The sequence below is a fragment of the Ptychodera flava genome, chromosome 6 (assembly GCF_041260155.1).
Source record: "Ptychodera flava strain L36383 chromosome 6, AS_Pfla_20210202, whole genome shotgun sequence".
Classification (NCBI taxonomy): Eukaryota; Metazoa; Hemichordata; class Enteropneusta; family Ptychoderidae; genus Ptychodera; species Ptychodera flava.
The window spans coordinates 39,034,100-39,051,384 of record NC_091933.1 but is presented as its reverse complement, the minus strand read 5'-3'; the positions used below and the strand labels follow the sequence as shown (position 1 = coordinate 39,051,384).

Here is a 17,285-nt window from a genome sequence, read left to right as displayed (position 1 = left end):
ATGGACATTTCTCCAACACTGTATGCCCAGTAGAACGCTTCAGCTTGGCCCAAATCAAACGAGGATAAATAAGACGGAAATAGTTCACCCAAGGCTGTTTCTTTATTGAGCACACGGTCCCTGAGCACAATAGGAGACAGTCAGCAACTCCATTTCCTTCTACAAAGGACCAGACTTTTCCTCAATATTAATTACATAACAACCTAACATCGGTCACGAAGCCTCTTCGAAACATCTGTCAAAAGTGGGAAAAACGAACCACACCCGAAGAGTACATAAGTGAAAGTCTCATGAACAATAAACGGATTTTTTCTTGATCGTTGTCACTAAGCTTGTCATACACACAGATGTAACTTATGTCATTCAGATAAGGCCAAAAAATATATATAAATTGTGCTGTTCCGATAACATAGTTTTCAAAAATAGGGTAGGTATGTCGGCAGGAATTTTTTGTTCCAAAAAATGTTTATTTTTAAATATGTATTTTTCAGGGGTTCAGGGTGTCAAACACTTTGCCACAACATTTCCAGAAAAATGTGTCAGACATAAAAAAGGAAAAAACCCATAAAAGACATCCGCGTTCAAGCAAAAATCAAATCCAAGTAACGAACGCGTGATTTTACGGAGTTTTTTCTTTCTTTTTTTTACTTCCGTGTTTACGTAGCTCTAGAAAGGTTAGGGTCGGCAGATGAAAAATAGGGTAGTTCGGGTTATCGGAAAAGCACATCTTTTTTGTTCGGCCCAATACCCATAGACCCTAGAGAAAAACTAGGGTCCATGATCAATTGAGATGAGTTTGTTTGTCTACAGCTGTCTAGAGATGAAGAGTTTAATTAATCGTCTGGCTCACACAACGATAGCTATGGGTCCTTAGCTGTGGTGTTTTCGGACGGGATTTCTGCCTTTTACGGCTGGTTTTGACTTTTACATTTTTGACCCCGCGGGGTCAAAGTCAAAACTAGCCCGTAAAAGGCAGTAATCCAGTCCGAAAACACAGCTATGGACCCACAGCTAACACAACGAGGCAAAGCAGCACGTTTACTTGAATCGTAAGCTTCGACACGAATAAGATTTGCAACGCGAAGAGAATACTACTTGTTTAACGTTTGCAATCAAGTAATTCCTTCCTTTGAATATGAGAGGGCATATGCAGATTGGCACAATTAGAAAACGCCGTACGCTTAAATCTTGCTAAGTGTGTAAAATGTTCAATAACCTGTGAGGGTGGGGTCAAAATCACACTTACTGTAATTCTGATTAATTTTCTGCGTTTGACAAACACCATAATCATTTGCACGGACTTACTTTTCCAAGCCCTTCCCAAATAGTTTTGCTGAAAGGCGTCATCAGACTCTGCCTGCATGCTGAAGTAACATCAAATCTAAGTACTCGAATAATAGATACTGCTGAAGTATTTTCTTGATGTCACTGCAAACACATTGATCACGATCTGCTCTTTTTGAACCCGGAAGTTTAATTAAAAACAGACCCATACACATGGAGCCAAGCGTCTGTTGCCAGGAAATACAATAAATACACGGTTACTCTTCTCCGCGTCATCGTGCATAATATACAGGGCAGTTTTGTTCCCAATTTACCTAAGGAAAAATAGCAAGTCGACTAGTGTAGAATTGTTTCCGTCTTAGTAATTTCGCAGGACAAGAGCTCGCTGGCTGCATCACGGCTGTATAGCGTGCAGTTGTTACGTTCAACAACAAAATCTGTACATAAGGCTAACTGTACAAGGCAATCACCCAGCAAAAGTCAAAAAGTGGAGTGGCGTGTAAGTAAGAACAGTTTTTTCTTTGAGTTTGATCATTTTTTTATACTTCGATATCACCCAATTACACTTTGACATCTCAAACTGTCAGTTATGGCGGGGTGGTATAGTGGCTCCCCAGCTAAAGGTCATCCAGTTAGTACGGCCGTACCCGTTTTCGGTGTTTTTCGTATTTTCTCCAGTACTAGGTTTAGGGGCACATTCGTTTATGAAGCAGGAACTGGAGCTTCGTTGAAGCTTTCTTAATACCCGTTTTCCGTGTTTTTTATCTACTATTGTACGTAGCAAGGGTTGCCGTGAAAGATTGAAATTGGTTTTTTTGTTTTTGTTATACTTTCATAGCTTCGTATTTGCATGGTATATCTTGATGTTCAAATAGGATTCAAAAGTTATTTGACGTCACCGTGCGAACGTCATCGGAAATAGGATTTCTTCCTACGCTTGACTGGAGAATTAGCCAATGACGTTCTTGTTAACGTTTATTCTTACTTTGATACAAAGTTCTGTGTCGCCATTCCCGCTGTTTTGGGAAATGAAAGCGAGGTTTTACCGCGATTTTGCTTACAGTTCGAATTTCCATGAAACGTGAGGAGTTCAGGATCCTCTCTCCAGTGTTTTCAATAAACAGTTACGATGCCGGGCACAGGGCGGCCAGGAACAAACAAACAAACAAACAAATAAATAAATAAAATATAAACAACATACAAACAAGCATACATATATATAAATAAATAATAAACACACAGACATACATAAATAGATAACAAACAAACATACATACAATATCATAGAACGTTGAATAAATAAACATACAAACAAATAAACAGACAAATGTATACACATGTATACACACATGCTTATATATGTATATGTATGTATGTGTATATATAGATATATTGTGCATTTGGTTTTATATTGAGAAGCAAGCGGCGCTCTCTTCAGCAAATTTGTTCTTAGAATAATTATGAGTATCGTAAATAGACACAAGATAGAGATATTTAGACATGCCTTGCCTAGTTTCTTTCAAACTTGGCACAAGGATAATATCATACATATATGGCTGCCAGGCGGTCATACCTCAACTAATTTCTTTGAAACTTGGCACAAAGACTATCCTATGACTTGGATGTGCTCGTAAAATTTCTTCACGATACGATCTAATATTAGTCGCGTCCCTGCCGGAGTATTTTTGCCTTCGGAGATTTTTAGCCTTCTTCCACACTCATTCTAGCCGCGAGATCGATAATAAAGAGCTACTGTGTGCAAAGAATGCTAATTTTAAAGTGAATAGTCGCCAAAGGTGACCGTAACGTCCCTGGCGTCCCTTTCAAAGTCAACATAAGTTAAAATGTCCTCTCATGATTGGCCTATGAATAAATGGGTATTGCTCATTGATATTCACTGAGCCCTAACATTATGGCACACGTTCTCTGGCTAGTTTTTCTCGCAATGTCCTTCTTCGTAGTCAGATCAGTATGTGCTGACGACACTAAATTCTTTCGCGAAATTCACTCTATAGCCGATTGTACTCTGTTACATGAGAATTTGTTAAAGGTTGTACTTTGTGGAAGCTTAACCTTAATATTCTGAAATGCAATGTTGATTCCTTCACCAACAAAAGAAATGTTATTTTGTACGATTATTCTATCGATAGTTGTCTGTTAAAGAGAGTGTCTGAGATCTGAGACTTGGGTGTGATATTAGTTTCTGATATATCATTCAAAAGGCATATTTAAGAAATGTGTAAACGAACTTTCAAAATATTCGGTTTGATAAAGAGATCCTGCAATACATTTTCTTCTCCGAGAGCTTTGACATCCTTGTATGTATCTTTAGTAAGAAGCAGATTAGAGTGCTGCACTGTGGTCTGGTCTCCAAATTGTCAATATTTGTGCGACCATGTTCTCAGACACTTCGCACCAAAACCACTTCGCACCATACCATCTCGTCCCATACCATTTCGCACCAAAACCACTTCGCACCAAAACAACCTCGTACCAAAACCTCTTCGCCCCAGGAATCATGTCCCCCAATACCATTTCGCCCCCAAAACAGTGCCACTTCGCCCCAAACTATCGCCAACCGGTAAAGCTGAAAATAGCAAACCGCTGCCATCGAAGTTTTCATCACCTTTCCATCATCATTCTCAGGACTGATGTCTTGAACAGTTGAAAGTGTACAAATTTCGAAAAAAATGACATAACGCTATAGCAAGGCGCGTGAGTTGTAGCATTTAGTAGTTTGTGTTTGTCCCTTTTTTCTAATTCTACCGTATATGGTTTTCTGCAAGAATAAATGGTTCGTGGTGGCAAAATTGTCCTGACACAGTAACACAGTAATACTTCCAAGTTGCGGGTAAAAATAACGCTGTGATATACCGTTGTTTCAGGACGATTAGGTAGTAGTATTATGATGTTACTATATTTGGGGCGAAATGGCGTTGGACGAGGTAGTACTTGGGACGACGTGGTATTGGTACGAAATGTTTGGACCCCCCACTGATACCCCTCCACACGTTGTAGAGTCGGGGTCCAGACACTTCGCACCAAAACCAGGTCACCCCACACAACTTCGTCCCAAAAACATCTCGTACCAATACCACCTCGTCCCAAGTACTACCTCGTTTGGGACGAAGTGGCACTGTTTTGGGGGCGAAATGGTGTTGGCGGACATGGCTCCTGGGGCGAAGAGGTTTTGGTACGAGGTTGTTTTGGTGCGAAGTGGTTTTGGTGCGAAATGGTATGGGACGAGATGGTATGGTGCGAAGTGGTTTTGGTGCGAAGTGTCTGAGAACCGTATTATTCAGAAAAATGTAACAACTTAGCCGGTTATTGAACCACTCTTTTTAAGAGTGGGGATGGGGATTTGGCAGAGCGGTTCAGTCTATTGTTTCTCCGCTAGGTGACTGATATTGTAGGTCGTGGGTTCGAACCCGATTGAAAACACAGTATTCAATCAGATTGGTCAACAAGCAGACAGGGCCTTTTTAACATTTAAAAGAAAACTGGCCTGCTATTGAAAACAGAGAAATTTTAAGAACAGATTCTTCTCTTTAGCTAAAAACATTGACTCGTAATATGGCATAATTTTTTTGAAATATACGAAATACGAAATGCCTCCCAAACCCCGAGTAGTTTATTCAAGTAAATCCAACTGAAGAAAATTATTAAGTTGAGTGGGTATTTAGAAATTCAACAACGAAGTTGTGCTTGTACGCTTATATTCACTATCTGTTGTTATCAACTTTTTATAATGGGTTGTCCTTTGAATATTTTCGTGCTAAACGTGCTAGAGGAACGCAGAGAATTACAAATCGGCAAGGGAAACCATGATATTGAACCAATCAGTTCGATCTGAGATCATACAACCACTATTGTTTGATACTTTGTTTTAAAATCTATTTATCACAAGTCCTGATCAGAATTAAAGAAAAAGAAACAGAAATCATAATGAACATGTCTATAGTCATGATAGCCATAGAGGAAAGATGCCAGATCAAGTTATTGAAGTTCGTTTTTTTTCTTTGGTGGTCAAAAATACTGAACTCGAAATGTTTTTGTAGCTATCAAATTTAAGTACTCGAATAATAAGTACTGCTGACGTATTTTTTGATGTCACTGCAGACACGTTTGATCATGATCTGCTCTTTTGAACCCGGAAATTTAAGAAAGCGGACCCATACACAGTACAGATAGTCAAGCATTTGTTGCCAGGAAATACAATATATTTACATGGTTACTCTACCCCACGTTGAAAACATTTGTTTAGTAGCTTTCATTGTGCACAATATAAAGAGTAGTTTTGTACCTAATTCACATAAGGAGAGGCAAGTGTGATTTATCCTTCTCAGTAACTTCGCAGGACAAGAGCTCGCTGGGTGCATCACGGTTGTCTAGCTTGTAGTTGTTCAACAACAACGTCTTTATATTAAGGCTAAACAAGGCAATCACGTAGCGGGGGTAAAATAGAGAGGTGCACGTAAGTAAGAACAATGTTTTCGTGATTAAGCTTTGAGTTTGATCACTGTTATTTATACTGCGATATCACCGTACACTTTGTATTAAACTTTGACATCGAACTCTCAGTTATAGTGGGCGTTGTAGTGGCTCCCCAGCTAACATGGTCATCCCGTTAATACCGTACCCGTTTTCCGTGTTTTTTTCTCTACTACTGTACGTAGTTAGGTACATTCGTTTATAAAGCAGGAGATGAATCTTCGCAGAAACTTTCTTTTTTTTTGGTACCAGAGACCTGTAAACTTTAGTAGGTGTAGTAAGACCTCAGGTTATCCTGCCAGGATTTCAAGGTCTTTGAGTTTCGAACTGCATTCAAAGTCACTATTTTGTTTAATACCGACACTATTCTTGTGACTGTAGATGAGTATGACAGGATGCAGACCCGAGTAAGAGATCATTGAGAATCAGTTTGCTCCACGAAGGTTTCAACGCCTATGTTCGCGACGGTCATTTTCTATGATCAGACCAGTCAGAGCCGGATATTGTTTCCCCTCTCCTGAACAATTTCGGTTTTGATTTCGCCTAAGCATCCAAGGATGTAGTTTGTCTAGTTGGAATGAAATGGCGAAATGGCTATAGAGGTTGGATCTCTGACAATAATGGAGAAAGCTTTGGCCTTTACTCCATGTTTTCACCATCTACAAATGTTCCTCTGGTCCAGAATTCCTGGTAGTTTGTATTCTATTTGGTCCGAGGAGCAAAGCAAGCTCACGCGTCTCATGCATACGTGCATGTTCAGAGTTTTGAACTTTTAGGAATTCATCAATCTCTGGAGAGTAAAGTATAATGAAGTGGCGCATTAAGAAACACCACAACGTTATGTTAAGGAAGTAATTGACAACGACTATATACACAAAAAGCATATCGTCAGAGTCTTGCCGTTATGAACCCCTGTATGTATTTTTATGTTGGTAAAACAACTCGATTAAAGTTCCTTAAAGCTATATCTTTTGGCTATATTTTCAGAACTTTTGTTTTGTGGTTTCCCTACACTTTCTGTATTGAATCCCTAAACTGTAATTTAATGCCAAGTATTTAGCATATCAACACATACTATGTGAGTATAAACTCCATTGTTATTGTTGAAAATTATATTCACTCCTAATACTTTCAAAATCGGCTTACACATCCAAAGAAATTGTAACTTGAGTAAAGAAAAACAGAAAAAAAATATTCTCATGATCTTTATGAACTGGCATGCCTTGTTACACCCGAGTCTCTCTATACAGAACGTAATACATTTTACTGATCGACAACCATAGATAAAAGACAGCGAAACTCAGCCAAGCTTAACTGACACAGTGTTTTATATTACTATTTTAAATCAAACTGATTACACAATCTCTTGATATAGAAGTGACAGTTTTTTGATATTTCAGCATCAAAACCTAAAAACTTGACACAAGTACGTCTTGTATGCTGCCGATCAACAGCATAGTGTGAACTGGCATGCAAAGACTGCACACACGTACACGGAAAAGCAACTCAACATTCTAGTATCAAACGCTCTTGTGAAAACAACTAGCTGTGAAAATTGTAATAGTCACCAGAAAAAAACTCTTCAAGATGAAAGGAAAATTGCTTCAAACAAATGAAACTGCATGTTGACTGCATTTAGTTCGTCCGAAAGTGACGGACATTGCCTACGTTCTATTCAGCTCATCTCACCCCCGTCGGTACAAGGAATCCATTCCATTTTCACAGTTTCTACGCGCTCGGCGCATTTGCTCTGACAACAAGGATTTCGAGCAGTTAGACACTATTAGCACTTGGTTCTCGGCTCGGGTATCCCCGCTCTGTAGTGGACAAAGCCAAAGAGCGCGTCGAACCACTAACACAGGAGGATGCGTTAAAGTCAACCACCCGTTCTCAATGCGATCGCATTCCTCTTGTATTAACATACCATCCTTTTAACCATAGAATCTGTAAAATCACCTTTGAGGAGTTTTCCACCTTAACCAACTCCCCCAATACACAGCATATTTTTTCCGCACCTCCCATCATGGCATTTCGACGTGACACGAACATCAAAGACCGGCTGGTGCGTACCAGTTTACCTAATCGCGACCGCGCTACTGGAACATCATGTGGCCGTCGAGTGTGTAACACCTGTATTACCCCTATTTGTAACAATCAACCCTATTTGTAACAAAATTTAATTTTCAAAAAAACTTTGCCGTATATGTTGAAATATTAATAAAATATGCATATTTGTATGTTTGAGGGCAGTTTTCTTTTTTTTCCTTGTCAAAACTCATTTTTCCGAAACTGCTTTTGTTACAAATTGGGTTGATTGTTACAAATAGGGGTGACATGTGTCAACCCTATTTGTAACAATCAACCCTATTTGTAACAAAACCTAAATTTCAAAGAAACTTGGCCGTATTTGATGAAATCTTGATGAAATATACATATTAGTATGTTCGGGGGCAATTTTCTTTGTTTTCCTTGTTGAAACTCATTTTTCCGAAAATGCTCGTGAGATTAAATTTCGTTGTGCAGGTTCCTAGGGATAAGAGTCCTACTCGTAAGATATAATCAAGTCGTGCAGATACATGCCAAAGGTTTGTTTTAGGGCAATTTTCACCATTTCGGTCAAAAATGTTAATAATCTTGTTTTCTGACCGAAATCATACTAAACCTATATTGGGTTAACTTTTGTTACAAATTGGGTTGATTGTTACAAATAGGGTTGACGTGTCAACCCTATTTGTAACAATCAACCATATTTGTAACACAATTTAACCAACTTGAAACTAAACCTAATTTTCTACAAAACTTGGCCGTATTTGATGAAATCTTGATGAAATGTACATATTAGTATGTTTTTGGCAATTTTGATTTTTTCCTTGTCGAAACTCATTTTTTCCGAAAATGCTCGTTAGATCAACTTTCGTTGTGCAGGTTGCCTAGTATAAGAGGCCTACTCGTAAAATATAATCGAGTTGTGCAGATAGATTTGTTTCGGGGCAATTTTCCCCAATTCGGTCGAAAATGTTAATAATCTTGTTTTCTGACCGAAATCATACTAAACCTATATGGGGTTAACTTTTGTTACAAATTGGGTTGATTGTTACAAATAGGGTTGACGTGTCAACCCTATTTGTAACAATCAACCCTATTTGTAACAAAATTTAACCAACTTGAAACAAAACCTAATTTTCAAAAAAACTTGGCCGTATTTGATGAAATCTTGATGAAATGTACATATTAGTATGTTTTGGGGCAATTTTTATTTTTTCCTTGTCGAAACTGATTTTTTCCGAAAATGCTCGTTAGATTAACTTTCGTTGTGCAGGTTGCCTAGTATAAGAGGCCTACTCGTAAGATATAATCGAGTTGTGCAGATAGATTAGTTTCGGGGCAATTTTCCCCAATTTCGGTCGAAAATGTTAATAATCTTGTTTTCTGACCGAAATCATACTAAACCTATATGGGGTTAACTTTTGTTACAAATTGGGTTGATTGTTACAAATAGGGTTGACGTGTCAACCCTATTTGTAACAATCAACCCTATTTGTAACAAAATTTAACCAACTTGAAACAAAACCTAATTTTCAAAAAAACTTGGCCGTATTTGATGAAATCTTGATGAAATGTACATATTAGTATGTTTTGGGGCAATTTTTATTTTTTTCCTTGTCGAAACTCATTTTTTCTTAAACTACTCATTAGATAAAATTTCGGCGTGCAGGTTTCTAGGGATAAAAGGCCTCCATCTAAGAGGTAATCATGTTTTTCAGATACATGCCAAAATTTGGTGGGGGCATCAGTCACTAATTTTGGTCTAAAATGGAAAACAAATCTTCTTTTCTGACAGAAGTCATACTAACCCTATTTGTATCAAAAGTTAACGCTATTTGTAACACTTAAAACATAAATTTTGCTCTTCCAATAACATGGTTTCAAAATAGGGCAGTTAGGTCGGCTGGTTTTCTTTTCCCTATATTTTTTTTTAAATATGCACTTTTCAGGGGTTCAGGGCGATCTAACACTTACCACAACATTTCCAGAAAAAGCGTATCATTCATATTAAAGGACTAATTACATAAAAGACGTCGACGTCCCAAGCAAAAATCAAATATCAGGTGACGAACACGTGATTTTACGGGGTTTTTCTGTCTTTTGTTTCTTCCGTGTTTACGTTGCTAAAACGTTTAGGGTCGCAGTCTAAAAAATAGGGTAGGTCGGGTTATCGGAACAGGACAATTTTTTTCTTTTGCCTATCCTATCCATCTGCAGGCCACCGAGACTTTGGTCGGCCTCTGTAAAGGATGCTTCATAGTAACTTAAATCATCATCACACTTTAAATTTTAAAAACTTTCAATCACGTCGCCCTCGAGTTCTATATTTTTTTCCTCCTTCAGTCGTATTTTTCTCTGTATTACTCCACTAATAATGCCGTACAGCAATGACAATGCCGTAAAATCGATAATTTTATCAAGCTTCAGCAGCCGAAAACCATATGGAATTAAGGCAGAAAGGACCCATCATGTAGTTACTCATAACCCAAGCCAGGCACAGATAGGTGAGACACTACACATACGGTGTCCAAAGTTAGAGAGTGGAGTCGTTTATGTTCCAGATACCTTCGATCTGGTATTTGACCTTATAGTATCGGTCACCCAAATAACCGAGTAGTTCAGAATATCATAAAAATATAATCAAGTGCATTGTTTTAGAATTCGAGGGACAGATACTTCTCGATCTTAGTAATCATAATGTTATTGAATGTTATCGTGATCCCTATGAACATAAAAAGTAGAGATGAAACGTGATTCTGAAGAGTATTCAGAATGAAAATCTCCGAATCTAAGAAGTGGTGCGGCCGATGCAGATAATAACATCGTTTATGATAGTCTACCTCTTGAGGTTTATGATACGAAATATGCCATGCACTTGACTCATCCCTTCTTCAAAGGTCATAGGGTTACTTATCCATCAGCGCTCGGCAGCAACATCGAGTGGGAAATTACCCTTGTGTCTCTGTCTCCTAGTTAATTGTCAGTGAAAATCTCCCTACAGCAGGTTATACAAACTGACGAATATTCAATTTGAATATTAAAATGGTTGTGGACTTCATGACACTACTGACACTGGAAATGCATTCAACATTTGAATTTACAGTTGAGAAATACCTGAAAAAACAACATTTTCCGACGTTGAAATATTTCAGGGCTAAAAGCAAAACTAAGAAATCATTCTTGATATTAAAACAAATGCAAAACCAACTGGAACGTTCCAATGCCTGCTCAGAGGATCAACCAAAACCAACCTTTAAGGGACCCATCAAAGGCAAAATTCTTAGATACTCGCCTACATGCAATACCCAATCGATTTCAAGAAAAAATGTAGCATTCTTCACAAGCAAATTAATAGACAGAGAATGCACGGCAACATAAACCAAACAGAAACCATACTCAAAACCGTAAATAGAAAAAACAAACAAACAAACATTCACAACATAAAATGACTTGATCTTCACAACAACATTTAGGCTCAACACATATCAAAACAAAGGATAAAAAAGAAAGCCCGTCAAAATATTTGGAAGAACTTGATAAGTGGGAAGCAATAAAAGCCCTTTTGCCGAAACAACCAACAAGAGCCTACAATAAACAACAAGTGTATAAATTAAACCAGCGGCATTGAGGGTTCAAATGAATCCAAACAAATGCCAAGGCCGTATCTGTGATGAATTATCTGAAAATTAGGTAAAACGTCACCACAAGGAACCTTCATACAAAATGTCAAAGCAATAGGACGAGTAGATTCTAAGAAGAAGATTTTTGACCCGTTTTTTTAGCAAAAATGGCGAAATTGCCAAAAAAGAGTCGTGCATAGATCAGCACAATTCAATACGTCTTGAAGGAATTATCTCCAGAAACCTGTATACCAAATTTCAAAACAAACCATCTCGCAATTTTAGAAAACATATTTTTTTGAAAAACGACATATTTCCCCAAAATATAGACCTAAATACGAATATTTCATCAAGATTTCATCAAATACGGCCAAGTTTTTTGAAAATTAGTTTTTTTTACAAAATTATTAAATTTTGTTACAAATAGGGTTGATTGTTACAAAGGGTTGGTTGTTACAAATAGGGTTGACACGTCAACCCTATTTGTAACAATCAACCCAATTTGTAACAAAAGTTAACCCCATATAGGTTTAGTATGATTTCGGTCTGAAAACAAGATTTTTAACATTTTTGACCGAAAATGGTGCAAATTGCCCCGAAAGAAACCTTTTGCATGTATTTGCACGACTTGATTATATCTTACGAGTAGGGCTCTTATCCCTAGGAACCTGCACAACGAAATTTAATCTCACGAGCATTTTCGGAAAAATGAGTTTCAACAAGGAAAACAAAGAAAATTGCCCCCGAACATACTAATATGTATATTTCATCAAGATTTCATCAAATACGGCCAAGTTTCTTTGAAATTTAGGTTTTGTTACAAATAGGGTTGATTGTTACAAATAGGGTTGACACGTCAACCCTATTTGTAACAATCAACCCAATTTGTAACAAAAGTTAACCCCATATAGGTTTAGTATGATTTCGGTCAGAAAACAAGATTTTTAACATTTTTGACCGAAAATGGTGCAAATTGCCCCAAAACAAACCTTTGGCATGTATTTGCACGACTTGATTATATCTTACGAGTAGGGCTCTTATCCCTAGGAACCTGCACAACGAAATTTAATCTCACGAGCATTTTCGGAAAAATGAGTTTAGATAGATAGATAGATATACTTTATTGTCCATAAAACATGGAAAGTTGTCTTTAAACATCAGGACCGCTATAAAAACACCAAATACGGACAACACCATACAAAACAATACAATAGTTACAGACAAACACAACACTATATTAAAAGTTCTTACTTAAAATGGTGTTTGCTCTGGTTCTCCGGATGGAATCAGACATATTCATATTTAAAACAGCAACTGCTGACGGTATAAATGACTTCTTAAAAAGATTCTTCCTAGCCCTGGGCACAAGTAGACGGCGTCCCGAAGGCAGATATTGAAACTTGTCATTCAATGGGTGAGATTTATCACCAAGAATGGATAAACCTTTCCTACGAAGAGCATAAGTATACAGTTCTCCAAGATCTTTTAACTTTGTCCCGACAAGTCGACTACATATGTTTACAATTTTCGTTAGTCGCATTCTCTCTTTAACAGAAATATGACCAAACCATGTGACAATGTTATAAGTTAGAATGCTTTCAATACAGCAACGAGACACAGAAACAAGGATGTGACTGCTAACATTGAAACTCTTTAGCTTCCTCAGAATAAATATCGTTGGTGAGCTTTCTTATAAATTTTGTCTGTATTCTCTTTGAAACTTAACTTCTGGTCTACTATGGACCCTAGATATGGAAATGATGATACTATTTCAACCTGTTGGTTGTCAATGGTAACAGATTCTACTTTTTCTAGCTTTCTGCCATTATGAAGAACCAACTCTTTCGTTTTTTGATATTTAAGGTAAGAAAACTGTCTTTGAACCATGAACACAGGCGATTAATTTCAGGAAAGTAGCAAGGAAAACAAAGAAAATTGCCCCGAACATACTAATATGTATATTTCATCAAGATTTCATCAAATACGGCCAAGTTTCTTTGAAATTTAGGTTTTGTTACAAATAGGGTTGATTGTTACAAATAGGGTTGACACGTCAACCCTATTTGTAACAATCAACCCAATTTGTAACAAAAGTTAACCCAATATAGGTTTAGTATGATTTCGGTCAGAAAACAAGATTTTTAACATTTTTGACCGAAAATGGTGAAAATTGCCCTAAAACAAACCTTTGGCATGTATCTGCACGACTTGATTATATCTTACGAGTAGGGTGTTATCCCTAGGAACCTGCACAACGAAATTTAATCTCACGAGCATTTTCGGAAAAATGAGTTTCAACAAGGAAAACAAAGAAAATTGCCCCCGAACATACTAATATGTATATTTCATCAAGATTTCATCAAATACGGCCAAGTTTCTTTGTAATTTAGGTTTTGTTACAAATAGGGTTTATTGTTACAAATAGGGTTGACACATGTCACCCCTATTTGTAACAATCAACCCAATTTGTAACAAAAGCAGTTTCGGAAAAATGAGTTTTGACAAGGAAAAAAAAAGAAAATTGCCCTCAAACATACAAATATGCATATGTTATTAATATTTCAACATATACGGCAAAGTTTTTTTGGAAATTAAATTTTGTTACAAATAGGGTTGATTGTTACAAATAGGGGTAATACAACACCTGCCCGCATACTATTAAAACCCATTCCATTCAGGACCCGCGTGGTAGAGTCAGTGTTTTCGGCGTGTATCACATGCACGTCGGCTAATATCATCTTCTGTATCAAATGCAGACGCTGCAGCATGCTATATATTGGCGAAACAAAGCGTCGTCTAGGCGATCGCTTTGCTGAACACCTTCGCACTGTGACCGACAACAAGCTCGCATACCCGGTGGCCAAGCATTTTTGTACACCACCCCACCGCGGTCGGTCTGACATGGCAGTGTCTGCTATAATTTCCACCACCGACTCTACCCGCCATAAACTCGAACAGGCCATTATTTTCAAACTCGGTACTCTGGCACCAGCCGCTATGAATACATATTTTAATGCTTTTGATCGTTCCCTTGTTTGATTGGCTGTTTTTCTTTCTTGTGTCTTCACGTTTCTCTAGCGAGTTTTAGTACTGACGAAGGGTTGCACCCGAAACGTCTGCGCATTTTAGTCTCTGCTTTGCAACTGTTTTATTTCCCGCTGGTCGGTTAGTATTTTACTGTATTTGTTTTAACTTTGCAGTCTTTATTTTAACCAGTATTGTATTTCCCGCTAGTCGGCCAATTTTTGACTGTATTCATTTACACTTGCTGCAGTTTTATTCCTCTTTTGAGGTAGTTTGTAATTTGCACGCCAAGTATTTCATGTCTCAGGCTTTGGTAGTCCGAGTGGGCTACCATGTCGTGGACTTTGGTAACCCAAGGGAAAAGTTGGTAATCTGTAGACGCGGGACTACCGCTAAGGGAACGAGCACAATTAACGGCGGGGGGGGGGGGGGAAGAGAAAATATGTGGTGCGTGTATTTTTTACAGCCCCCCTAACACCAGCAAAAATTTTAGTGGCCCCCCCATCACCGGCGACAAAATTTTTGTGGCCCTCCCCCTCCCCAAAAAAGAAAGATTACATAGGTACAAAGTTGTACACATATATATAATCCTTATAACTTTTAATATATGCTTTAGTGAAAACAACATTCTTGCATTCTTGAAATAAATAATAAACAAATAAATATATAAATAATAAACAAATAAAATAACTTTACTTCAACTGAGTATCTGTATGATGTTTTCAGATGTTGGGGAAAAATGTATAACATGACCATTGTGATTTCAATGCACTTTCCACAACCCAGTGTCTGCCTTTCTATGACTACCCAAGATATTCAATGTTACTCCACTGTAATGACAGTCTGCCATTGGAATAGTCCTTCATGGGCTAACTATAAAAGACCCATTAATGCCATTTTTTCCTCCTTTTTTCAGTATTTTTTTCCTGTGTGTCCACTACGTATTCTAGTTCTGAACTGCCTATTAGCCAGTCCACATTCCTGTGTGGAACAGGTTGAATGGGTATTTGAGGAAAAATAGGCAGTCCATAGCAGTCCAACCTGCCACATGCCAGTGTTTGAAATATGACATGTTAAAATTTGAACATTCATCACTGGCCATGAATGTGAAATCAGATTCAGCCATGTGAAGTAACCATTCATTAGCAGTCCTATTGAATTCATGATAGAAGGGAAGATTGTCAATGGATTGAATGGTAGCTTACACATGTGGCGGTAAAAATTTAGACATGCATTAATAAACTCCAAGGACTGACTTGTTGTCAATTCTCATGTTTTCACATCCCTATTGTCTATTTAATTTAAATAAATTAGGCGGCACTCATGTGTAGAGTTGATTTTACTTGGGTTAAGTTTTTCAGGTGAAATTACTCATGTTTGCACTATAGAAATGGCACATGGGTCACATTTACCAGTTAAATTGTTCTCAGACTTAAATATTTAGTGGCTACAGAAGCAACGGTTTGCCATTTTAAAGTGACAGTATAAAGCTGTAAGTTTTTGATTTTGTTAATATTTTTGTTATGTATCAACTGCACTTACTTCATTGGTTCACAAATTTAAGTTGAATTAGCTCGTTGATATTATCAATACAACCAACATACACTTTGTGTGCATGTATATTATAAAAGTTCACTGTTATTGTGTTCAATTGAAGTTTAGTCCAGACCAAAATGTGTTTACCAACAATAACAATGCTGACTGTACATAATACAGGTCGTGAAGACTGGATATTTGAACGTGTTTTAGAAAATAGAATAACATTAGCAATACTGGCTAACATGATTTTGAAAAGAGAGAAAAACCTGTAGTCGATGTACGAAGAACACAATTTCTGCCAAAATTATGAAGTTACAGCCTATCCCTTAAATATAATTAGCATTAGTTTCATTCATCTCCATTCAAAAAACGAGATCAGGGATTTTCAGTATAAACCAATGAATATGACAAGAGGGAAGTCATGCAGATGGCTGCAAACGTCTGTTAGCAGCCTCTTAATTAAATCAGCACAGATCAAATTTTAAACATCGTTTATTTTTATTTTCAAAATGTGCAATAATAAACACATGTTCACCGCTAAATATTCCATATGATCGGAACCTGCATTCTATTGAAAGGTACTCACATTTCCAGACGTAATATGGTTGGATCTGTCATTAAATTTTTCTCATACGGTCCACGTTTTCGCGTACGTTCGTCAGCAACTGGCTATGCAGTCATGTACATGTACGTCAGATCATCACACAACGACGAACACACTTGCGACGGTTCTGCATCTGCCATAAAACTTTCGCGATTACAACTTACATAAAACTTAATGGAAACGCAGTACAGGTACTGTTCATTCCCAAACTGTTCAAAAGTCGAGCCGGATGGACTAACGGTTCTGACGATGTATGATGTCGTGACTTTGGAAAGAGTTGTGTTGGAAGGCATGGAAGAGTGGACAGGACGGAACAGGGTATGAACTAGTCTCGGTTACCCAGACTCCTCTGCGCTACTGGCGAAACGTTTCGAATAAGGGAATGGACATAAATTACAGGGGGGGGTGGGCCGGTGTTTTTCGAAAAACCGCTGCGTAAAAAATAGTGACCCGTCAAAAGTTCATGCCACAAAAATTAGTGACCCTCCCCTTATCCGTGCATGAAAATAAGTGACCCTCCCCTGTTACTCATATACCCCCCAAAAAAAACCTGCAATGTGTTAAAGACCCCTTCTGACTTGCTATACTTTTTAAGTCGCCCTCCCGAAAGGAAGGCAAAGTGTGGCCGATATAACGCGTTGTCCAAAAATATGAGTGTATATGTGTGTGATAATTCA

The 17,285-nt window shown here is 37.7% G+C and overlaps 1 protein-coding gene across 1 annotated transcript in view; it reads left to right on the top strand.

Annotated features, from left to right (window-relative positions):
* Window positions 1-1,597: 1,597 nt before the first annotated feature.
* The window catches only part of LOC139135734 (uncharacterized), a 61,177-nt gene continuing 45,489 nt past the window's right edge, over window positions 1,598-17,285 (top strand). Inside the window, exon 1 of the mRNA XM_070703384.1 lies at window positions 1,598-1,783. The gene's annotated coding sequence lies outside the window, so the exon portion shown is untranslated. The remainder of the gene's footprint in view (window positions 1,784-17,285) is intronic.